The sequence below is a fragment of the Panthera onca genome, chromosome D3 (assembly GCF_046562875.1).
Source record: "Panthera onca isolate mPanOnc1 chromosome D3, mPanOnc1 haplotype 2, whole genome shotgun sequence".
Lineage (NCBI taxonomy): Eukaryota > Metazoa > Chordata > Mammalia > Carnivora > Felidae > Panthera > Panthera onca.
The window spans coordinates 86,310,440-86,335,078 of NC_138350.1; the positions used below are offsets into that span (position 1 = coordinate 86,310,440).

The following is a 24,639-nucleotide window of genomic DNA, read 5'->3' on the forward strand; positions in this document are numbered from 1 at the left end:
GATTATGACCAAGAAGAAATAGTGAATATCTAATGAGCCCAATTTTGTCGACAGGAGGATGATAGTTACAGGTCCCTAGAGTTTTGAAGTAAGGCCGTCTCCTCCTTTCTACCTGAAAAGTGTCTCTCGACTTGCTACTGAGCACTGGTAGAAATTGAGCAGCTGACCAAGGGTACGAAGTGACTATACCATTTATGTTAATCCAGGTCCTCTGAGAAGCAGATGCCAACAGAAAATTAGAAACGGAGAGAATTTATTGGGGGAAACGCTTGTGAAGGATGGAAGAAGTAACCAGAGAGGACTTTCAGACTATAATAACAGTGTGAGAAGTCTGAAAATAAGACAAGGAGGGCAGGAGGACTGGATAAAGCACAGCCCCAGACTGCAGTGCAGTTTTGAGAAAGTATCAGTTAGGCTAATGGGAGGTCTAGGGTAGGGATTTATCATTACAGGAGTCCGGCATTGGACAGAGGTGGCTCAACTCTAGTACTCCCACTGTACCTACTCATTGAGTGGTAGCAGCCAAGAAAGCATGGCTTTGGTGAAAACACTAGCAGATTCCAAGGGCATGTCTGTGAAAGGCTATGAGCTAACTGCATGCTCTACGTTAGCATTTCTTTTGGAGAGACACCTGAGGAAACACCTTCTTGGCTGCCATACCACCCAAACTTCTTTTCATGATGAGGCTATCTGATCTATCAAAACATGCCCGTCTCCTTATAAACTGGAAATGGTATATATGAGATGGGCTTCTAGCAGGTCTGGAAGACCCAAGTATACTTCAAGGGCATGTGGCTCAGACATTCATGACACTTGGTTTTACTTCACTACTTCTCAATGTACAGAGGCAAACCTTTAAGGAAGTTCCTGTAATCTGATTATGGTCAACTAAAGTATTTGCATGGTAAGTTGGTACCAGGTAATATTGGGATGCTATAGAATTACAATCTAACTCAGATTAGCCTCGTAAGACATTGACGGAGAGAATCCCCATGGGTAGAACTTTGGGTCGTACATTGGTCCACTTAGTATGAAATGAGGAAAGACTGGAGGCAAATATTTACATCGATCCATGAGCAGTGGTTAATTGTTTGGCTGTCTGGGCAGAGACTTGGAAAAATGAGACTTAAAAAGCTAGTGACAAAGACCCCTACGAGAAAGGTATATATCTTGAAAGGGGAACAAAGTTTAAAATAATTTGCATCCCACAAATACATCTACCAGAAGATATTGACGAAAGTAGCAAAAAGTTTGTTCTTGTTAGGTAGACAGGATGACCCATCGGTGCATGCCAATAAGCTTCTTTCCCTGATCATTCAGGCGTTTTTTTCAATGGGCCCTTGCACAAAATGGTCATGTTGTCAGGGATGATGACTTTCTATGAGCTGAACAATGCCAAATTTCCCTTCATCAAAGCTAATCTGGCAGCTGCTTACTGCTGAGTTTCCCACCTGCCAAAGGGGCAGCTAAACTGACATGCTCTGGGAAGGACCAGTAGTGTAGATTGCAGGTTCATTACTGTGATCCCCTCTGTGGTAGGCAGCTTCCCAAATGGCTCTTAATGATCTTTGCCTGTTGGACTTCATGCTTTGTACAATTTTCTCTTATCCAGAGTGGGTTGGATATGGTGAATTCCTTTTAACTAATGGGTTTGCATGGTGAATTTGCATGGCAGGTTTGCATGGCAAAATGATGAAAATAGGCAACAAAAAGACCAACTTCTATTGCTTCTCTCTTCCCTTTCTTCTCTTCCTTGTATCTTTCCCTGGAAGAAAAAAAATGTATGTTGTGAGTAGCTATAGGGAGAGCTTATGTGACAAGGAACTGACATCTCCCTATCAACAGCTGCAAGTATGAGCTTGGATGTGAATCCTCCGTTAGTTAAGCCTTGAGATGAATGTGACCCCAAATGACATCTTGAGGGCATCCTTGTGAGAGATTCTGAGTCAGAGGCATCATAATTAACTGACACATCCTCAGCCTAAGAAACTGTAAGGTAATATCTATAATTTAAGGTGAGTTGTTGATATAATTTGGTACACGGCAATGGATAACACAGACTTTGTACTGGACCTTAACAAATCCTATGTATGTAGGAGTGGCTTCTGGATTGGCCAAGGGCAGAGAGTGGAAGGATGGCAAAGAGAGGGTTAATGAAAATCTTAGTTGCTTTGAGCTTTCGTGTGGAGCTCCTGAGACATGCCAGTCTGTACCCTGGTGATCTCTTTCATGGATCCTCCCCCTCTGAATCTTGACCACTGCCCTGGATAACACGTTAATTGCAGCCTGGTGAAAAATGTGAGAGGTACCCAGATATCTGACCTACTGGTGATGTGAGTTAAATGTTTGTTCAAGCTGCTTAATGTTGGGATAATTTGTGTATACACACACACACACACACACACACACACACATCAATAGATACCTACATACTTTCTCAGTTATGGAGGAGAGTTTCTTGTTATTCTGAGGACAGATTTTTAATCTCAGTGGAGGTTTGCTCTTTTTCTGTTCTCAGCATTTCTATTAGCCTCGCCGTGTGTGGACAGAGAATGCCTTCCCTGTTACCGTGGTACCCTGTAAATCTTGCCTCCACTAAGGTTATATTTTGTCTTAATGGGCTTCAATCCCCTGAATTCATTGGACTTACCATGTCCTCATTTACCCATAAGCAGCAGGTTTAACAGAATGTGACTCAGCTATAGCATGAGCTTGGAGACAAAACTGTGTTGTTGGGGTACTGGTTCTGTTGAGCACTGCCTGTGCTTAAAAACCACTTCTGACATTTGGTTTTTTTTTTTTCCCTCCGTAATCAGAACGCACAAATGTGGAGGAAAATAGTGAAAATGGAAGTAGATCTTGTCATTATGAAATCCGGAAGAAGTTCTTCTCTTTGTCCTAGCAACTTGGGACTCTAGTTTGAAAGTTTTGTTGCTGAGAGGACAAGTAATTTTACCCAAGAACATAGCCGTGGTTCTTCTGAATTGAAAGTTGAAATTGCTCACTGCCCATGTGCGTCCTCCTGTGGTTGACTTAATAGGCAAAGAAGTCACTCTACTGCCTGGGATGACTGATATCAGGAGGACGTTGGATTTCTGCTGTAGACAAGGGGAAAAAAGAAAAGGAGCTCTGGATCCTAGATGAGATTCAGTGTGGCAGTTCTTAATACTCCCTTGGCTAAGCATCCAGGTCAGGCAATAGATTTATAAATTTATGGGATATATTGTTTTTTAATTTAAATCTGGAAACATGGTCCATTAAGGGTAATTCAAATGATTTAGGCACTCCATGCTGGATTAGAAGGAAGTACAACCTATCTTCCCTCGGAATGCATTGTTGTTCTCAGTGTTATTTAAGGAAAATCCTATGTGCTTTAGAGGTGCTGAAATCAGAGCTCTGATAAGCCCTCTTGAGGTTAGAAGAATCTATCACAGGTGACCAAAACTCCTTGCTTCAGAATTAGCTGCCACTTGAGTGCAGTTTCATGGAAACCCAGAAATACTGTGTGCTCACAGTTGTTCAGCAAAGTGGTAAGGACTGGGGCTTCATCTCTTACTGTATGCGGCCATCCCAAAGCTGCGTTTGTTAGCAAAGGAAAGGGAAGACGATGGTTTTATGTTTCCCCAAGAACCCACCATGCTTCAGCCTATAAGCCAAGGTGGGTGGTGCCAGCCTGCCTTTGTGGTGGCAGAGTAGAGCAGGTGTCAGTGTTTGCTGTTCCACATTACCCCAAGCCCCTGTGCTCACTCATCCATCCCGATTTGTTTCTTGCAAGGCAAGCAAGCGTTTTGGACCCATCCCTTCTCTTTTGGTGATTTTATCACGCCAGTTCCATTTCTTCTTAGCCATTGGTCCTTGATTGATGCTACCGGGTCTATTCTGAAAGGTTTAACTGACCTTGAATCCCAGAAATAAATGATTGAAAACTTTCCTTCCCAGAAGACCTGAGATTCCTTATTCAAATAGACCTGCTCACCCCTCAGTGATCTTGCTCATTGCATGCCAGAATCCCTTAAAAAAAGACAAAATACTTTTAAGTCATGGGTCCCACCTCTTCAGACACTGTGCTTTATTTGTGTTGATGATATTGATTTTTAAAAGTAAAAGTATTGGCATTTTTAAACTATGTATTTTTGATGATATAATGAGGTTTTATACTTTAGATTCTTTGATGCAGTGTTTGTGAAAGGCCTATGGGAAATCTAACCAATTCTATATCCCAATCCTTTAAGCAGTAGATACAGAGCGGTAAAGACTTAAAATGATGCCCATTAGTATGAAATAGATTACAACCCACTTCTCTAATATTGATCAAACATATTTAATATACCATTAGCATTTGCAGAATGATTCACTAATGTATTAAAATGCCATCGATGAAGGGTGTTAATTAGGTGTTGAAAATGTAAGCAGATTGTTCTGTCAAAACCAAACAGTGATTTCACCGATATCATAAGCTCTTAATTGTAGTGGCAGTCCTCCTTATGGATTCCTTAGGAGATAAATAATTAGCTCATTAGGTGACTTCTTACTCATATTCGCCAGCAATACCATTATTTTACATGGATTTTTTATAAGGGCCCAGGAATAAACTTACACTAAGATAAAGTATATTTCTGGCATCAAACTCTTGAGTCTGTGAGGTGAAGTGATATGCATGGCTGGTCTGGACTCTTGGGTACCTGCTTTGAAAAGTTGAATGTGAAAGCATAGAGCTTAGAGAACTCCTGTTGCTTCCATTTAAAGATCTTCCTGTGAAGTACCTTTAAGTGTTGGTATTAGCTAATGGTAAAAAGTAATAAATACAAAAGTGTTTTGATTTTAGAATCTGCTTAGTTGCCGTGACACAAAATTAATTTGTTATATGTTCTCTGAAGCTGATGAAAGGAGCATTCTTTAAAAAAAAACAAATGACAGGGGCGCCTGGGTGGCTCAGTAGGTTGAGTGTCCGACTTCAGCTCAGGTCATGATCTCACAGCTCGTGAGTTCGAGCCCCGCGTCGGGCTCTCTGCTGACCGCTCAGAGCCTGGAGCCTGCTTTGGATTCTGTGTCTCCCTCTCTCTCTCTGCCCCTAACCCACTCACATTCTGTCTCTGTCAAAAATAAATAAACATTAACAAAACAAAAAAACAAAAACAAAATGATAAAAAATATCTGACTCGGAAGTCTAAGTACTATTAGAAAGTGGATATTTATCTTCAGTGTGTAGCGAAGGGAATAAGATCAGAGAATGCTATGATGCTATGAGTAATTATTTGCTAGTTACATTACCAGCAGATTGAATCTCCAATGTGCTGAATGGTTTGAGTAGGATTGTAGTTTCGCTTCCTTTTAATTTTCATGAGTACCTCTCCTCTTACTGGTCTATTTTAATTTTGGTAATGTCAACCCTGGATTGTAGTCTCTCAGTTTTGCTGGTTAGCTACCACACCAGCTATTAATTAAACCCTTTATTCTTGATGAATATTTTCTACCTTTGCCTTATTGAGAGACTGTGACTTCTAGTAGAACGGATTATTAATATTATAAACTATTAAATTATGCATGTATATTTAAAAATCCTTTGTAATTTTTGTCTTTGTTTTATTTTTAAAATCTTAATTATTTCATAAATTCTGTGAGAAACTTCTGATAAGGTTTGTCAAATTTATTTTCAGGTCATCATATGTATTTCAAGCCCTGTATTTTCAAATATCCTAGATGTAGATGATAAAGTCAGACATCATTTTAATGATACCTATGAGGGAAAAACTGATGTGGGGGAAAGTGAGATTGATCCAAATGTAGTTTTGCAAGAAAAAATCGTAAGCCTTTGGGAGTCAGTAAAGGTACTCGTTCAGAGTTTTAAACCTGTTCTGTTATTATGAAGTACATCTTTACCTTTTTCAAGGAGGGATTATGAGAAAATTTATTTGAATTAGTACAATTTGTAAGAAAAAAAATTTTTTTGAGGCAGATTCTGTAACAATCCTCTGGGGTGATTTGTCCTTAGGGGAGAAGCTGAGTAAGTCTTTAATGTGGATAGGACGATTTATGTTCCTCTGCACTTGAATTGCCAACTGCTGACCATCACAAACCAGCTCTAACAAATGACACACAGAGATTCCCCTTAGGTTATGCGCTTTCCTGGTTTTTTTCATGAATTGCCATTTATTGCTGTGACTTGCCATTTCCTATAGCTACTACTTAGGAAGAAATAAGCAATGACCCGATCACGTATGAATTCACAGTCAGTTGCTACTTTCTTCTGGATTTGAAAACATACCTTATGGCCAAAGTTGTATTAATGAGAAATAGGAAGCAATATACAATGCCTACTTTCATTAGAATGGGTGAATACAAAGAAAAAAAAATATGCTTTGAGTTTATGTTATTAAATCTTTCTAAAAGCTTATTTGTATTAATGTTTGAGAGACAGTGAGAGCGAGCCTGGGAGGGGGAGAGAGGGAGAGAGAGAATCCCAAGAAGGCTCTGTGCTGTCTGTACAAAGCCCAACATGGGGCTTGATCCCACGAATTGTGAGATCATGACCTAAGCCAAGATCAAGAGCTGGTCACTTAACTGAGCCATCATTTCTAAAGGACACATCTTTTTCTTTAATTTTATTTAAACTCTCCTTAGTTAACATACAGTGCAATATCAGTTTCAGGAGTAGAATTCAGTGATGCATCACTTACAACACCCAGTGCTCATCACAAATGCCCTCTTTAATACCCATCACCCATCTAGCCCATCCCCCCTTGCCCACGTCCCTCTGTCAACCCTCAGTTTGTTCTCTGTCATTAAGAGTCTCTTGTGGTTTGTTTCCTTCTTTTCTCTTCCCCCTCCACCTTCCCCTATGTTCATCTATTGTGTTTCTTATTTTCCACATACAAGTGAAATCGTACGGTATTTGTATTTCTCTAGCTGACTTAGTTCTCTTAGCATAATACATTCTAGCTCCATCTATGTCCTTGAAAATGGCAAGATTTCATTCTTTCTGATGGAGTAATAGTCCATTATATATATATGGACTATTATATATGTATGTATGTACATATACACACACACACACATCACATCTTTACTCAGTCAATGGACATCAGCTTGGCTATTTTTGGTAATGCTGCTATAAACAAGAGTTTTCACTATTAACGTGTCACAAAATAAGCAAAACTCTAAAAATTTAAGAATAAATACAAAACTTTTTGCATGTTTATGAATGATACCCTCTCATAAGCACAATATTTAAGTAGCTTGCTGATTATGTCTCTTGTTATTCAGAGGCATTGATATTATATAGCAGTGTAAACCTACATGTACTTAAGAAATTATACAAATAACTGTGTAATAAAACATTCATGATTTATGTAGAAAGTTATGGAGATGCATAAACCATCAATTACATTGTCCATCACATATCTCTTGAAGCTAAGTAGTTATAATCATTCCCTCTACTTCACATACTCATTGGACATAATGCTCTATAAATCAGTTAACTATGAAACTGTTTTATTCGATGAAAGGTACACATGAATTATTTTAGAAAACAAAGATTTGAATAGATCCAACTGAATTAAAAACCTTTGAAATTTACATTAGATTTAGGTGAGAGAGATCTTTATTTTTTATTTAGCAACTGCTTATCTCAAATCACAAAAATTGTGATTTAGTAGCCAGCTATATGCAATCACAGTTCTTGGTCTATAGATAGTGTTAAATGGTAGATGATTTTGGATGGTAAGTAATTTTGCTGTGATGTAAGGCAATAGGTGTATGAATCTTAGAAGATCTTACTAGTGGTAATGATTTGGTATTGCAAAGCATCTTTCCAGTGAGACATTTTCGGTCAAACATATAGATATATTTTCAAAGTGTATAATCAGTAGGGTAATATTCTATTCCCATAATACTTAAAAATATGTTTTTTCAGATTATGGGACCTAAGCTTCTTGTATAGAATATTATTCTTTTTACATAAACATTATTTTAAAAGCACACGTTTCTAAGACATGTAAATCTATCTTTATTTTTCCCTTTAGACATAACTTTCAAAATTATACTGCTGCACCTAAAGTGTAAAGGTTACGCTTATCCTAGGGTTCTTACATTCAGAAAACTCATAAAGTTTTAAGAGCACTAGATATTGGCAGGATCACATTACCATAGCAACCCATATCCACGACCAACCTCTCTGAATATTTAACTTAAAAGACTTAATGATTAGGCCAGTGCGACGAGTTGCAAAAATAAAGCAAAAAAATATTTATACATAATTCTGGAAGTTAAGGAGTGGTTGAAATATATTTTTTTTGTTCTTATTTAGAGAAATCAAAATCTTGAAGTTCAATTAAAGTACATCCTTTGTAACAAAGGCTTAAAATGTACTACTTTGCATTAAGCTATGTATTGGGGGTTGGGGAAAGAAACTAAGACTATATGAAAGCACCCAATTCTGTTAGAGAACCAGCTACTGTAATCTGAGACAGAATGTGATAGCTGTCAGCTCTTTGTGCTGTGGAATCTGATGTGTTTTGAGGCCAGAGAAAAAGCTCCACAGAGAAGGTGACAGGCAATTCTTAGGGAAAGAACAATACAAACACAAGCATATATTTGGAATGAATAAGCACTGGGTTTATTGGGCCTGAGGGTGAGGAATGGAGCAGGTGGGAACAGGATATAACACTCAAACCATGGAGTAATACTCAGTGTAGCATTTGTTGAATGATGGCATAGTAACTTGTCTAAATCTCAATTTTTGGTTCAGGATAGCTGGCATTAGAAATTTAGAATTAGGTGGTTTTGATAAATAGCTTGGTTGTGACCACGGACTAATGAAGTAATTGGGGGTAGATTACAGTAAACAAGAGATCTTAGATGTCAGCATATCTTCCTTGGCTCCCTAAAGCACAGTTATGGCAGATTCCATGCATGGAGAGTGAGGCTTCTTCCAGGTGTAAGAAGTTGTCCTTCGCATTCTCAGAGAGTATACCTTTCCTTTGTCCCTACACCTGTTCATGTGAGTCTGTCAATATGGCTGCCCACACACCAGATGTAAGCGACTGAAACAAACTCCGCCCATTTCTGGGAGTCTGCTTGTGAGATTAAGTTAGGGGAATTCAAATTCCAAGGAGTGTTCTTCAGCAGGCCCAGGGTTCCAGCCCATCTGTGTGTGTACCCACACACAGCACCGAGAAAACTGTCCACGGTGATTTTTAAATTCTTTGACAAAGTATACTTTCTTGGTGAGATAAGAAGGAATATTAGTTGATAACCAAAGTGGTGAGGAAACGCCTTTAGCTTAGGGCTCAGGTGGTAGAGGTGTCTGAGGCCTGCTGAGTGACAAAGGACTGCCAACTCCTCCAAAGTGAGATGGTTTGCTTCATCCTTACATAGTGTAGCCTGGCTTCCATTGACAGAAATGAGTACAACGTAAAGGAACTAGAATGAATAAAAAATAGGAAAATGTTGTGAAAATGCCTTTTTTTCTGGTCTGTAGTTCTAGGAGATCTACCTAATTTCTGCCTTGATCTTCTGACACTGATTTACTAAAGCCATTGAGTCTCAGAAGGAGTTATTTGGCGAGTCATGGGAGGAAGGCAAGGTGGTTATGTTCGTGGAATGCGTCTGTAATTCTCTGCTGAGGACTGATACATAATCCCCTCTACCATACTAATTAGAGATTGATTTTCTAATCATGTATTTAATTTTTTTTGATGTTTGTTTATTTTTGAAAGAGAGAGAGAGAGAGACAGAGCATGAGTAGGGGAGGAGCAGAGAGAGAGGGAGACACAGAATCGGAAGCAGGCTCCAGGCTTCGAGCCGTCAGCACAGAGCCCGATGCGGGGCTTGAACCCATGAACCGCAAGATCATGACCCAAGCCAAAGTTGGACGCCCAACCAACTAAGCCACCCAGGCACTCCCTAATCACGTATTTGCTTTAATCAATACTTTAATCAAAGTGTTAAGATCAGATTATTTTTTTTTCCTTTAAATGAAGAAATCTTCTATAGAGACCACAAGCTCATGAGAAATTGGTAAAATAAAACTAGACAACAAAGATAAGTAAGGGTTTTTTTTCTCCTCAACTCAGGTGCTCACTACCGATTGGGGGCAGGAGGGTCACTAGGTCCAGTGGCTTTTTCTTGACAGACGATGTCAAGGGTAGCTGGTCTCACCAGAGATGGGCACATGACCAAATTCCTCAGTCTTTTGTGGAAGTTCAGCCAACAAACCCTCTTTGGGACCAGCTAGTTACCGTCCTGCCATAATACAAGTGATGAGTCCTTCCTTAGCTGGGCTTCCCAGACACAGGTAACGTTCTTGTACTTTATACACATATTACTGGATTCCAACTTTGTATTTTAAATGGAGGACTGGCACATCATTTCTGATAGCTGTGTTATGACCAAGTTGCGTAGTTGGCTCTATGTTTAGAGCCTATGGGCTTCAACTAATCAGTGGTCTTGAGAGCAAAGAAAAGATTTCATTACAAAGCAGTATTAGATGAGGCCTATTTGGATAGGCCAGATCTCCAGAGGAGCTCCTAGAGGCCCCTTGCAGGAGCCCACCCTTTTGGAGTTTGTGCAGGAGGTGAGAGTACAGATCTAGGTCTTCCAGGCAAGTCTCCAGAGACTTGCAGAGAACAACACAAGCATAATTTCTCAGAGTTCCAGAGGCTGGAAGCCAGCATGGTTGAGTTCTCTTGTGGGAGCTCTCTTCCTGGCCTGTAGATGACCTGGGATATCTTGCTTGCTCTCATCTTACGAGGATACGGTGCTATTGGATTAGGGCCCAGCCCTATGTTTTCATTTAACCTCAGTCACCTCCTAAAAATCCAATTTTCAGCCTGGAGCCTTGGGCTTGAACGTAGGAATTTTGGAAGATACAGCTGAGTGAGTGGCAATGAAGAAAATGTGCTTCAATGTACTATCCTCACGTAGAGATTTTGGAAAGATGAGTGTGTTTTTTATAGTACCCATTGTCATCATAACTGTAATTTACGTTGAATAGTACAACAAATCTGATAAGAATGCTACATTTTAGGGCTGTTATAAATAGTATTTCTATGCACATATATGAAAAATACTAACTCCTAAAAATTTATTTCCGTTTTATATCAGTAGAAAGTGGCTACTTTTAAAAAAAATGTTTTTAAAGTAACCACAAGATGCAGGCTTAAGTACAACTAAATAAGATGACGGGGGACTGGCATCCTGCAGGAAGATGGGTTTCACAGGTGATTCCATTCAGACATTGTGCCTGGTCTTTCCATAAAGTTTTCATAATGTTCTACTACCCGGTTGCAAATATGAGAAGTGCAGAAAGTGAAGGTGCGTAAATGTGGTTTATCTTGGATTTTTAACCAATAACATTTTTTACTGCATAGAGAGGAGAAAGCTCTTCAGCATCTTATGTGCAAGAGTGCCAATAGTTCTTGTGTACTCTGGGTGACATGTTTTAGACTACTGTTTCCAAATTGAGTGATGGAGGGTAAGTTCTGGATAAAGCTTGGAGGTGATTTTTGAAGGGAGTCTTACTCTTTTGCAGTCTGTTCTTCATCACCTGAAGGTTTTTTTTTGAATGTTTATTTTTGAGAGGGTGAGAGAGCGTGAGTGGGGGAGGGGCAGACAGAATCCAAAGCAGGCTCCAGGCTCTGGGCCGTCAGCGCAGAGCCCGACACAGGGTTTGAACCTCATGAACTGTGAGATCATGACCTGAGCTGAAGTCTGACACTTAACTGACTGAGCCACCCAGGTGCCCCCATCACCTAAAGTTTTAACAAATCCCAAAACGTATTACAGATTCTTACCTGTGCCTACCAAGAAGAGGTCAGGAATCTGGTATAATCAAAAGATGACTCAGGCAAGACACTACCCTCACACTATTCTTATCCAAACAGAAAATGGCAAGATGTCATGGCTAATATCTTGTTTCCTTTTCTTGATGTTGATTTAGGAGAGTGAAATAAGTTGTAAATCAGGAGACTAACATAGACTGTCAATCTTTCTTTCTGAGTCACATTGTGTTAGCCACCATTTATATCCATCATAAAGGATCCCGATGCTAAAAACAGATTAAATTTCGAATTCTGCAAAGAAAAACATAAATTTAGAATGTAGAGTCATAATTTTAAAATGGTCAGTGTAATCTGGATGGAGAGGAAAGTTGCTTATCAAAATGGTAGAATACAGATATTACTGATGAATCTGTGTCAGCATTTATTGGATAGAAAAGAATGGCAAATAGCTATAGATAAGTTATGTGAACAATAGCTAAAGTGCAGACAAACTGAAAATCTATTATTTCTCTAGCCTTTCCGGTATCCAAAAGACAAAAAGTAAAAACCAACCACGTTTCCTTTAGTGGGCATTCAATAAATTCCTTTAAAATGGCTGCAGTAACCTGGCTTATTTGGCCTTTGTTTTGAGGGTCTTAGGTTATGATTTAGCCAGTTCACAACTGTTTAGAAGCTAATGATTTTCCAGGTATGATGGCCATTTGTTGCTATTCGCTGATTCCTCTTCTGCCTGAATTGTGTGTGTTTTTTGTTGTTTGTTTGTTTGCTTGCTTTTTAACCAGTTCTGTGGTAAAGGAAGTAGATGCCAGTATCCGGTAAACCTTCCATGTAACAGCACTTAGTAAGTTTGCTGTCGCGTTAAGACAGCCTCTCCTTGGTACCTCGGTGGAGAAGAGAGTTTACACTACTGACAAAAAGAATATTTTTAAACTACATATTTTTAAAAAATGAACGTTTTTTTTTAATCTTGCAGACCTGTGTTGTCTAACGTAGTAGCCAATAGTTGTGAGTGGCTATTTATGTTAAATAAGAATTTCCTTCCTCAGCCTCACTAACCACACGTTGGGGGCTGAGGAGCCGTTTTACCACAGGACGTTTTTGTCATCAAGGGAAGATTTTTTGGAGTACTCTACAGATTTAAAAAAAACAAACCTATATTCACAAAGGTGTAAATCTCCCTGAACTGTGAATTTCTCTGGTATGAAACTTCATTATACATGAAGCTTTATGTGCACAGGCGATAAAAACCGACAAGCAAACATAAAACATCACCGTGAGTTACGCAGTTTTGCCATTTGGTAAAAACTTCTGTTAGGTCGTTTTACCATTGTTACCCTTCGATGCCCGTTTAGACTGGCCAAGCGTTCAGACCCCCAAAGTAGTGAAGATAATAGGGGGTTGCGATGCGGTGACAAAGCGCCAAACGTCAGTGCACCTGCATCAGCTGACTCCGTACGGGCGCCACTGTCGCTCAGAACACAGGGACACTCTTGTTCGTGAAGAAACGGTGAGGAGCTCCCACACCAGTATCCTTACACTGGATAGCGATACAAGATCCCTCCCTTCCCTCACCACCCGAGGCTGGGAAAGCTGGGATTCTGCAGCCTTGTGGCAGACAGGTAGGTGCGCTCACTAAACTGTTCTCAAGCGAGTAGAACTCTTGGCCCCGCGCACACCATGCGGCCTCGGAACTGGAGATCTGCTCTGTTCGTTGTGATGGCAATGGTGGTGATCCAGTTGTGGGCCAGCCCTGGAGAGCTGTGTCCCAGCTTTGTCCAAGTTGATAGGAAACCCTGCAGTACGTGAAGACAGTTGCAGAGAGCCCTATAACAACGGTTTCTCGAGATCCAGGGTGTCAGAGCCCGTAGTGATCTAGAGCTTTCTTTCACGTCCATTCGTACCTTTTCTGCAGGTGCCAGCCTGCTTCTCAGGTGCCTGGGGGAGGGCTGAGCTCCCCTTCAAGCACAGGGTCTGGCTCAGGTTCAGGAGCATCTTCCCTTGCCAGCCACTGGCCTTCTTGCTGGATTTCTTTTTTCATGTTAGTCCCTTTCCTTAAATTCTTCCTCAGGATTCCCCAGGATCATACCGAAATTAAAATTGTCTTTACCCTTCCACACCAAGAAAGGCTGTTGATATCTGTGCTCCAATCATAAGCAGGATTCGTTTGGGTCTCTGCCCCTCACCTTCAAACATACAGGAAGTTTTGGGAGGGCCAAATGACCACTGTGCCAGAAGTCCCCTGTGTCCAATATCTGTTTCAGTGAAGACTATCACCACTTTTTTTTGTAAACCATAATATATAACTTGTGCAAGGAAGGGGGAGGTAGGACCTGATGTAGTCCTACTCAAGTTTCTCTCCTCCTAGACCATGCGATTCTTCTTGGATTTCCAGTTTTGGAAAAACTGTTTATGTGAAAATAGCACCCTTTACATCTCAATCTTTCATAATTAGCCATCTTTTGTTAACTGTTCCACTAGACAACTGATCAGTCTGAAAATAAGTGATTAAAATTGCATTTTGATTTCCTGGTTTGAATTAGGCATTAGAAATACTTTCAAATTAGACAATTTCTTTTTACGGTGGGAGATATACACTTGAACCTGCCCACTGGACTTAGGATATGTGCTAAATGGAAAACTAAAGATAGATCATACAAATTCAAGGCTTCCAAAAATATTTGTCATTACAGTATCAGATAAAAAATTTCACAGAAACATTCTGAACAGTTCTAAATATTTTGAATGTCTCAGACATTTCCATGTGAGCCAGGAAACAGATACATTTATTCTCTTTACCTTTTGCTTAAATGTACAGCTGATGCAGAAAAAGGAAACATCGTATATTTTTATTTTTAACTCACATCTAAATTAGATGTAAATTTGTGACAGGCTAAAATGCTTGCAGTATTTTTCAGTTACCATAGCCACCTGAATTATGAACTTGCTTTTGGGAAGCTCTATCTTGCCCTCAGGGGCAGTTTTATTAGATCATTAGAAACAGACAAGTTCCATTTAAATGATCAAGTTTTTCTAAAAATAAATGTGAAGTTGGCAAAATTATCATTGTTATTTATCCTCTAATTTCTCAAGAGAAAAAATCTGAGGAAGTTAGGAAAATGAGAAAAAAGATGATGAAAAAGATTTAAAAAAAATCTGACAACCCTATATTTAGCAATATATCTCATTGGGGACAATTTCCCTCTTTTTGGTTAACAAAGGTACAAAAACACATGCTATAAAAATATTCCTTATAGTTCCATTGTTGTACTGTATCTACTTTTTTCACTATAGGTTTCATTTTAATCAACATGCCAATGTATCTCCTAATAGATTGTTTTAGAACACTTTACATTTTATAGAAATATTGAAAAGATAGTACAGAGGTATCCCATGTGCCCCACACCTCGTTTCCCTGTTATTAATGTCTTGAATTAGTATGGAACATTTATTATGATAAACTAATATTTATTAACTAAAATTCATATTTTATTTGCATTGCCTTAGTTTTCACCTACTGCTTTTTTTCTATCACAGAATCCCCTTTGGGACACCACATGGCATTTAGTTGTCTTCTGTGATCTCTCTTGGCTCCTCCATTTTTATTTTTTTGGACTTATTTTTGGTTGGTTGAAAGTTTTAAGAATACTGCTCAGGTATGCACCACTGTCAGATGAATTTACTATATGTTTTTTTCTCTGAAGACTGGGGGTATGTGTTTGGGGAATAATACAGAAGTAAAGCACACCATTTTCATCACACTGTATCAAGGACACAAACTATCAACAAGAGTCACAGTTATTGATGTTCATCTTGATCGTCTGGCCATCGGAGCCTTTCTGGTTTCTCCATTTTATTTCCATACTGTGTGTTCTCGTTCTCTCTCTCTCTCTCTCTCTCTCTCTGTCTCTCTCTGTCTCTCTGTCTCTTAGATTTTATTTTTAAGTAATCTTTACACCCAACTTGGGGCTTGAACTCACAACCCTGAGGTCAAGAGTCACCTGCTCCATGGGCTGAGCCAGCCAAGTGCCCCCATACTGTACTCTTTGGAAGGAGATCACCATGTACAGACCACTCTTACTGACTGGGAGTTATACTCCCCCTCCTTGAAGGTGAAGTATGTACAGAAATTATTTGGAATTTTTCTGCATGGGATATTTGTCCTCTCCCTTGCTTATTAATGTATTTAAAAACTATATCACTGTGGAGTCATGACTATTTATACTTTGGGCTACAATCCAGCGCCACTCTTTTGTTACTCAGGGTGTTGCAACTAGCTATTGGGAAATCTTTCAGTTGGTCTCTGCACTCCGACAAATCCTTATGCGTGTGCGTGTGTTACTTTTAAGAACTTCCTACTTCCTGGCATTACAAAATGTCTCAGATTCATCTTGCATATTTCCTGCCCCAGCCCTACAGTGAGGCATTTCTTCGAGGAACGCTCATTCCTTGTACTGGAGAATTAGAAACCAAGATCTGGGCAGTCAGTGTGATCGTCTCGTTTTGCTTCTGCCGTTGCTTCTAGACCCACTAGCTGACAGAGCTAGTCAATACATGTGTAGTAACCTGTGTAACGTACACATACCTACGAATATTTCTGTATGTAATCACCTGTATCTATATTAAGCTGAGGTGAAGTCTGTCTGCAACTCTAACTCATTACCACATGGAACATTCTAGGTCCCTCCCTGCTTGCTTGTAATTTTCCACTGCAACAGTGAAACACCTGGCTTTCATGCCACCATGTACTACTTACTTGCATTTGGTCAATTGCAGTATAATGATTGAGTATAACCTGGAGAGCTGTATCATAACTGTTAACCTGTACCCCCAGTGCCTGTGCCTATACATTTTTACAAAATGACAGACAGTTTTGCATCTTACTCAAAGATCAGCCCTAAAGTTGAGTTAATGTCCCAGCAAATGATTCCCAGAGATGCCTGAGTAGTTCTTATTCTCATCCTTCAGTTCTGAGTTTAGGAGTGTGTTTGGACAAAACAATGTCGACCGGGAGACGCTGAGGGCATTGAAAGAGAGGTTTGTTTGGTCTGAATGAATTTGGCCACGCTGTAAGCCAGAAATCATACTGTGCTCCTGTGGTGCCTCTCACCTAGGTAAGACGGTGTCCACAGATAACACAGGTTTGGGCTCATGCTGGACCACCCTGTGTACACGTAAAGACTAAAGGTTAGAATTAAAGTTATGGATTAACATCCTCGGTTTAGATACTGTCATCCATTCCCATGAGCCCAGCCGGTGACATTTGGGGACCAGGAAGTTTGTGTTGCCCTAAAAGAACATTGCTCTTCTCTCTGCTAGGTATCTTTACGGGGCCTGTCCATTTCTTCATCATTTAGATAAATAAATTTAGCTTACGGAAGTGCTCCTGTCTGATTTTCTGTTCCTACTGACACGTGTCGATACTGGTATCTGCATATGTCTTTATGTGGCTGTAAGGTGGGCGTAATACCCTAAAAACGTGAAATCATGGTATTCTATTTTATGGAAGTATTACAATTCACTTAACATTTTGTCTGTATTTGGGCGCTAAATTTTTTTTTTTTTTCCAATTTGGGAGAAAGATTGGCCTCTCCTGTTAGCCTAATAAATTCCGTGTGGTAGTTTTCGCCTCAATAGCATCAGTAGGCCAGATGTTAAAGGGAGCATTGCCATAATAAAGGCTTCTAGGAGAGAAACCTGAACCACATGAAATCACAGGACATCCACTGGCCCTCCTCCTTTGTTCACTTGTTCTTAGTCTTGGTGAGCCCTTGTTCCCGCTCCCAGGATTTGGGCCGTGGTCTGATGTCAGCGACAATGTCTTATGTCTATGAAGTGCGTGCCTTCCTGGGACATCGCATGATGCTTTCTGTATGGCAGATACTGTTAAATGGAGCGTTCGAGGTAATCAGAGCAATGTTTTGTTGCTGCTGCTGTTTGATAACCTGTAAAAGGCCCATACCAGACCTTTCTTGTTTGAGAGGATTTCCATGCTTCCACGCGGCTCACCCCCTGTTCTCACATTGTCAGTGTTAAACAGCCCTGGTATTGCTTTGTTACCCCGTGGTTTTATGAGTGTCAGTAATTAAACTTCCCTAGGGTGTGGTCTCTGTCTTATTGTCCTTCCTCTTGTCATATCTGTAACACTGTAGCATAAGGATTTATTTATTTTTTTATTGCAGTGTAATTAACGTACAGGGTTATTTTAGCGCCAAGTACACAATGCAGTGATTTGACAGTTCTGTCCATTAATCACTGCTCTATTTAAACTGGCAAGTCAATAGAACTTACAGATTGACTATTAAGCTGAAATTCTGAGTTTTACTAAGTCAAGATAATAAGTTTTTGTGTTGAACGGGTATAAAATATATCTAATGTGAGGAAAAAAAAATCAGAGTATATTCAAGTTGCTTTTTGCTTATTATCCTGGCCATCTATTTTTAAGCCTTTGAGGAAAAAGTCTTTAATAGTTTCGATAGAGTAAGAGGGATTATTTTGTTTAAGAATAAACAAAGCAGAACTATTTTTTTAATGAAGGGAAAAACCATATGGTTTGACACAAAGTTTTTTGATTCTACAAAGTACTAGGAAAATATATCGGAAGCCTTCAGCTACAGCAGGCAACGATTTCCAAGTGCCATTTTCTTTCATATATTTGACAGACGGTCTCAAGAGAGAGTTCTTCAAATGGTACACAGGGTTGTTAAAAGTATGGCCAACATTCTGCTTGCTTTAAATTTATTCTTTCACAGACTGAAAGCAGACATTATTATATATTTCACGAGTTAAGGAAAGAATTTATTTTTAATGAGTGATTTATTGCCATCTTGCCTTCATCATTTGTAAATAGGATTAAAACTAATTAAATGCAAGACTAGTTTTAGGGGCCTAGCCAAATGGCAGCATTGGCATTCTGGTTTTGCCAAGGGATACAAAGAGTTTTTAAGAGGACCAGCAAAGTGCGTGGTACGTTTGAAGCCAAGTTTATGATTAAGATTCTTTCATAAAAGGTTATTTGGTAGAAAGAAGCAAAATTCAATCTAGCTAATTCAAATAAAGTGGAGTTAATGAAAGGATACACAGAAAGCAGAGTGAAGCATTCTGAGACCCTGAATTGGGAACAAAGTGGTATCAGGCATCTTTAGCCGCTTCCAGTAACATTTTCTCTTTCATTTCAAACTTGTCTGGTTGCAAGAAGCAGAAATCTCTTCAAGTAAGTGTAAAAAGAAGGGCTTAAAAAAAGTTGGTTTTTGTTTGTTTGTTTTTTTAAAGCTGTATGCGCTCCTTGGGTTATCTTGTTGGTCTCATGATTTTAAATACCTCTGCTAATGACTTCTTAATTACACACTTTATTGATGAGTCTTTCTGTGATCATTCTTCGTAAAACTGAAGTCAAGTCCAATTACTGGCTCTTTGTATTCTCCTTGCCCACTTGCTTCCATGTTAACATGTATTCGTGTATTTACAGTTTGCAGCTTCTCCCTCTTTATATGTCTATAGAGCACAGATTTTGTTTTCTTCATTGCTCGATTCCTAGCATATAGAGTAGTGTACAACATAATGTTGGAGCTCAATATTTATTTGTAAAATGAATAAATAAATGGAAGTCATAAAAAGTTGTATCATGATGCGTTAAATTAAAGCAGGAGGACAGGAGGCTCACGTGACTCTAATGCCCAGGCGATGTATGTAACCAAACCAGGATCTAAGCCTCTAAATACCTCAAGGTTATGGAATTGAAACCTAAGGACAAACACAAACAGCCAACTGGTACTTAAGCTATAGCCAGTCAAATAATTTATTTTCTTTGCTTCTACTTTTTCTGTATATGTCTTTTCTCTGGCTCCTGTCTGCTTTGGTGCTGCACTATTTGATTCGAATTTTGCTCAAATGAACTCTTAAAAGATAAACCGAGACGTCTTAAACATTTTAATGGTAGCAAAGTTCAGAAATTGACCTGGCTTGCACTGGAAATGGAAAAGTATGAAAAAACCTGATTTGCCTTCATTTCCTCCCCTGGACTGCATGGTATTTTCACACTGCCACCTTCTTAGCCACTTTATTCTGCTGAAGCATGGGCTACTCATGGAAGCTCCAGCCCTGAATTTACCTTTTTTTTTTTAGGGTTTTATTCTTTTTAAATTAATTTCTGCACCTAACGTGGGGCTTGAACTCACAATCCCAAGATCAAGAGTCACACACTCTACTTTTTTATTTAAAAAAAAAAATTTAACGTTTTATTTTTGAGACAGAGACAGAGCATGAACGAGGGAGGAGCAGAGAGAGAGGGAGACACAGAATCGGAAGCAGGCTCTGAGCCATCAGCCCAGAGCCCGACGCGGGGCTCGAACTCACAGACCACGAGATTGCGACCTGAGCTGAAGTCGGACGCTTAACCGACTGAGCCACCCAGGCTTCCCTCTATTTTTTTTATTTTAGATTAAGCTTCTTACCCCATACCATCTAACTGTAGACTTCTGGGTTTTCCAACCCAGCTAATCTGGAAACAAAGTGGTAAATCCTTCTTAGACATTGGATTAGCTGCTGCTTATCCAGAATCCAAACCTTAGCTAATCCGTCCTATCCAGAGCCCCAAGATACACATCTGACAGTCTTTGTTCTTGTCTTTGGCAGATGCAATTTTTGGACAATGGCTACAGAAGGCAACTTGGGCTGAACTGTTTTTCTCAACTGTTTCAAAATTATTGACCTTCACTGCCTTTCTGTTGCCCAGGGAATTTCATCAGTCACTCATTTAAAAATATTTTATCATCTACTGTGTACATTATTCTACACACCGATGCTATAGCAGAAAGCAAGAATGATGTTTCTACCTCCATGATCTCTTTATGGGGAATATTCCATAGTACTTTATTCTCTTTGCACCTCTCACAATGCTTCCCGTGCCTAGATTTTTTTTTTTTTTTTACACATTTTCACACTACTTAATTTATTTTGTATTTTGTCGCCGGAAGGGATAAAGTTGGTAGTCATCTGACCAATTTTCTGAGCTGATTCAAGTGTTTTTTAGTGTGTGGGGGCAAAACCTCAGCAAAGTGAAACAGGCTGCTCCCGTAAGAAGTGTAATCAATTCTATTTGAGCCCCGACTGCCTAGTGTTTAATCAAAGAATCTTCCATAACGTGTAAATTGGGTGTGGAGTATTGCTCGAGCCCTTAGACGTGAATGACCACACATCGTGCTTTTATAAGATGCACAATCGTTTTTCAAACTTAAAGGAATCTCCTGTTGACAGTCTGTTTACTTGTTCTATTTTTGTGTTGCTTGTGGCCCCAGGTATGTAATGATAGCTCATTATTCTGAAATCACTTTTCATTTTACTTAAATTTCCCATTCATCCCTTGCTGCTATTAACTAATACCGGAGGGTTAGTTATGAACTACAGTTGCTAGAAGTAAGGTATTTTCCTCAGTACTCACACTTTGTTAATTGTTTTCTGAATAAAACCTTGGTTTTTGTGAATGTTAATTTTAGATGTTTGGGGTGGAGGGGTGTGTGTGTGTGTGTGTGTGTGTGTGTGTGTGTGTGTGTGTGTTGTGCACCAGCTGCAAAGTGGGTGCTCAGGTGAAATTGTGATGACAGAAAAAGTGAAGACAGAAGGGTTAGAGCTGAATTCTTAGAAAATTTGTCCAGGTTAAGAATTTCTAGAGCTTTACGGAACAAGCATTGATTAGAATCAGCACCAAATCAGAAGTGGTGAGGAGCACTCCAGCTATAGGAGTTGGGGAAGAAGTTTTCATAGAAGGTGGAAGCTGTGTACAGAAAATATTGATCAGCTCCAGCTTAAAGCCTAGCTGGCTATTGGTGTTGGTTGTTCTTAGCATCTGTCTTTCATAATCTTAAGGCATTTATAGGCTTAGATTTTGGTTTGCTTATGTAGGCTGCGATGGTATTAGGGCCACATCAGTCTAATGGCCTCCTTGCTTAATTAACAATTCCCCTTTTTGGGTTATCTTCTCACATATGAGAAACTGGCAAAAAATTTGGTATCAGTGTCACTCTGTCACCATCAGAGTTAAATTGATCTTGACTCCTTGTGAAACCACCCTAGGTGATGAAGTCAGATCAATGGAAGAATTGCTTCAGCTACTTATCTTTTTGTTCATCTTGTTTTTGTTTCTACAAGTGCACTGAGCCCATCTGATGAGTTGCTGATGGCTGCAGACATGTCCTTATGGCTTTGCAGAGAACATAGTGCACCGGGACTGTAATAACTACTGGGAGAATAACAAAAAAACTGAAGTATATACTCCTTAGCCAGGGGACCCTTAAATCTAACCAGTTGGTATCAAATAGATCATGTACCTGAAGGGGCATCAATTTGTTTCATCAAGTGATGTGTTTGTTAATTTCTTATATTTCCTATATATAATATCAGAAGTGTTGATCCAGGTATAGTAGGAGGTGTTTTCTGTGACACACGACTCCTCATTGAGTGAATAAGTAATCCAAAGCAACTCTATTGTCTAAAACCACCGTAGCAAGAGACTCTAGGGACTTACGTTTCGCATCTGTGGCCCTAATGGTAGGTTCAGCAATACCTGCCAGAGTTCAGGAGCATTGTCTTTTTGTGCATTAACAGAAAAAAGCCAGTGGCAAAAGGAATAGAGGTTCCATTTTAGAGATGAAGATCTTGACCTCTGGTCTTGATCTTGGGCGAGCTGTCTACTTTAAGGTGCTGTCTTCTTCAGGGAGGAATCTCCTTAGTCCGTTGACATTTTAGATCTCCAGCTTGTGTGCATTTCCAAGAGTCTGGAGGAGCCCATTTTAATTGTTGAATGTGGACCCAAGGGTTTAAGTCCTTGATGTTTAGCTACTGTGTCAGTAGTAAAGAGAACCTGGCGTGGCCCTTTTCAAAGAGAGTCAAGGGCAGGTTTTGTTCTTAGTGATTGCAAGTCAGGAGGGTTGGAGAAAATTGGAAATGTTTGTGGAGTTTGGAGAGTTATGGCTGGATATCTGAGGAAACTAGAAATCGTGATCCAGTTTGGTCTTGCAGATAAAAAACAAAACTGGAAATGATGACAGGACTAGAATCTGTTATTCACAAGCTTATGTTAGAATTTTCTACTGACACATAATTTTTTCTTGTACTATCGCCTTCATTTCTATTGAAGATAATCACAGACTAATCTGCAGAATAAATCTAGTCTCATTAAAGTTGGCCTGATTGTTTACGTAAGTGAAACATGAATAGTGATTGACCATATAAGGCTCTTTCGAAATCTGCTTTGCTGAAACTTATCATAAGGAATCTCTGAAGCAAATCATAAGAGACTTAAGGATAGAGAGCAAACTGAGGGTTGATGGAAGGGAGATGAGCGGGGAATGGGCTTAAATGGCCAATGGGTGTTAGGGACGGCACTTGTTATGATGAGCACTAGGCGTTATACGTAAGTGATGAATCACTTAATTCTACTCCTGAAACCAATATTACACTATATGTTAAGTAACTAGAATTTAAATAAAATTTTGGAAGAAAAAAAAATGAAAAGGAATCTCAGGTTAGACTTTTATAAGTCTTTCAAGGTTAAGAAGCCAAGACAATAACTCACCATTGGACTTTGCCTGCAATGCCTATAGATTTGGGAAAACTCCTCTCTCCTTGAGGTTCCCAAGCCTGCCAAGAATGACCTTCCCTACTCACCTATTAAGGCTGCTGAGAACCCTATAAGCAAGGCACCAGGCTGCTTTTTTCCAAAGAGTTTTTACTGGCTCTGTAAAATCCACCTTAGTTGGCTTAGTTTCTTAAAACTGTCTGAATCACAACTGATTTTATGTATATTCTCAAATATGGTATTCCAGCCAAAGCCTTGGTAATTAAACCAATGTTTCCAATTCTGCCCTGATAGAAGGAAAACAGATTCTTATTGAACTTAAGCGAATTACTATTATTGTCAGGATAGTAAGAACAGTTATTTACAGGAATTCAATAAACTTCTGAATTCCGGGGGGATCAAGTAGAAAAATTAGGTGTTTCCATTCTGTTCACAGAGGTGTACTTTACAAAATTACTGAAAGTCATAAAGAGCTTAAGAGAAAAGATTTCCTTACATCTAGAAAATTACAACATGAAGGAACCAGCAGTGTATCTAAGAAAAAATGTAATCATCTTCATCAGCTCATTCAATTCCATACTATTCTTGTTCTACTTGAGTCCAGTATTCCCATTAGTTCTGGAAATTCTTACCAAGTTGTTTCATGATCTTATGAGAAACCTGTACTCTAGAGTACCTGCCAAAGTTCTCTCATGACTCTCTGAAGATGAAGCATCTTTGTGAAAGCATCAGAGTAAAACCTGCCTGTAAATGATAAAAAGACTTTTAAAAAGTGGTCACCGTTAAAGATCAGATGAGAGTTCATTTGATAAGTAAATAGTTCTGTGGCTGTTTACAGCCACAGATTATTAAGGTTAAATATTTTAATTACGGTTAATAATTGGACATGATAGTACTGACAGATGTCTAGAAACTTTTAACAATTTTTGGAATACCTATATTGAGAACGTATATCCATATATATGTAATTTAAGTTTCTTAACACTTCTTACCTGACAATGCTTCCCAGTAATTGAACATACCAAATGACCTAATTAGTTTAATGTCACTTGTTTACAAGGTGAGAGACAAATCCTTCAAGATTTTTCAGGGATCCTCTTTGAGGTGAAAAATTCCACTTAGAATTTTCCATTAGAAGAATTCCATTTAGAATTCCATGTAGTCAATTCCATTTAGAATTTGAGAAGTCAAAATGTCAAAAGGTTTGAACATTTGACTAAATAGAATCTCAGATCATTATGAAAGATTAATTATTTAAAGGGAAGAATATTTTAAAGGCAAATGCAC

The 24,639-nt window shown here is 39.1% G+C and overlaps 1 long non-coding RNA gene across 1 annotated transcript; it reads right to left on the reverse strand.

The window, feature by feature from the left end:
* Positions 1–229: 229 nt before the first annotated feature.
* On the reverse strand, positions 230–24,432 carry LOC132665135 (uncharacterized). The gene is made up of 3 exons (XR_009603993.3): positions 24,345–24,432; positions 23,985–24,096; positions 230–1,765 (listed from the first exon to the last, which is right to left on the reverse strand). It is a non-coding gene; the product is annotated as an uncharacterized LOC132665135 (long non-coding RNA).
* Positions 24,433–24,639: the final 207 nt, after the last annotated feature.